The sequence below is a fragment of the Chaetura pelagica genome, unplaced genomic scaffold, assembly GCF_000747805.2.
Source record: "Chaetura pelagica isolate M959 unplaced genomic scaffold, ChaPel_1.0 scaffold109, whole genome shotgun sequence".
Taxonomy (NCBI): Eukaryota; Metazoa; Chordata; class Aves; order Apodiformes; family Apodidae; genus Chaetura; species Chaetura pelagica.
Window position 1 is genome coordinate 70,356 of NW_009970725.1, and position 1,684 is coordinate 72,039.

Sequence of the window (1,684 nt, forward strand, 5' to 3'; positions counted from 1 at the left end):
CAATAAACCTGGTGAAAGAAGACAGCAAAAAAAATTATTTTGAACCTTATTATCCCTTAAATGCTGATGAGTCAAAAGGATGATGTGTCTTTTCTAAGACTTTCGTCTCCCAGGAAGGCCACCAAAGAGGGAGCTACAAGAAGAGTGGAGGGTATCTGAACTGTCCAGAAAGTGTTAAGGGACTCCCAGTACCCTAGATATAATTGCCAGAAGAGCTCAACTGGATTCCATCTGTTTCAGGCTCTTAAATGGGCTCAAATGGGACACAGCTGACCATAACTGACTCTGCATGTTCTCCTACTTCTCTGATTTCTGATTTCCTCTTCAATTTCACAGTTAGACAATAAAAATATAGAGAGTTATGAAGATTTTAGCTCTTTCTGTAAGTTTTCTAATAGTTTTTATTTATAGTAGTATTATTTCAGTCAAGATCATAGTTTTGGATAATAGTTCACATGTATTTAGATGATTAATCAGATTGATTAGTCATAAAAATATTTTAAAAGAGGGAAAAACACCCACCTCCAGCAGAGATAGATATACACTTCATAATTTGCAGGTATAGCTGAAAATGTAAAAATATCTGCTTGACCGAGAAATACACTAATCAAGAAAAAAGGAGCAGACAATCCCTAACACCTTATCCCACATTAGATTTGCAGATAACTGCACAAATGTTTTGTCTAAAAAGGCAAGTGTGCTTTTTTAGAATGAAAGATGTGCACCCCTTTTCAAAGATGGTAGCTGTGGTCCTGTTGCTCGGTGACGTTACTCGATGTCCCTCAGCTTTGCCATCACGGCTGCACGAGTGCAGGGACTTGTCAGGGACTGACATTACCCGGCCTCCAAAGTAGCCCTGATGTGTCAAATCAATGTCTGCCAACTATAGTGATGGGGTCATTGAGCAACAGTCAGTAGATCTGCCAAGCTCATGATCAGAGGAGCAGCTCACAGCAGTCCCAAAGCAGTAGAAGAGATTTCCATTAGTGACAGTTACAGCCCTGACAACCATTTGGAGCAAAAGCTGCCAAGTGACTTATGCCACTAAGCTAGAGAGTGGCCTCCAGAAGATGGGGATGCTTCAGAACAAGCAGGAACATGGCTGCACAGCAAGATCATGGCCACAACTGCTGAAATAAAGAAAAACAAGGAGTCAGAGACTGGACACCACTATTGCCACGCCCAAATCTCTGTCTCAGAGTTGTTTGGCTTAGACATCTGTATTCATAGGAGAAGAAGCCTAACAAACCACATTATCCCTTACTTTCTTGGTACCTATCTTATGGGGATAACCTCCTATTTCATACTCTCCATAATTCATGCACACTACTGCAAAATTAATTAGATTTTTAGTAAGACATTTTTGAAAGAAATCCTTGTCAACACTAACCTTTAAAATTAATCAGTGGAACAACAGCCCCTCAGGTAAAAGGTTTTTTTAGCTGAATTCTTGAAATGCTCTAATAACACAGCTACTACAGGGCACAGCTGGATCCATGCTTTCCTCATGCTATTTTTTTGCCTCCTGTCTTTCCATTTTCTTTTGCATGGTGTCCTAATTGGTCTGGGCTTTGCTTTTTAAAGGTTTTCCTCCCCATTCTCTTTGCCTCCTACCTTTTCTCCTATCCTATTATTCTCTATTTCTTTCTCATCAAAAATCAGTTTGCAAATTGGAGCAGGTTCA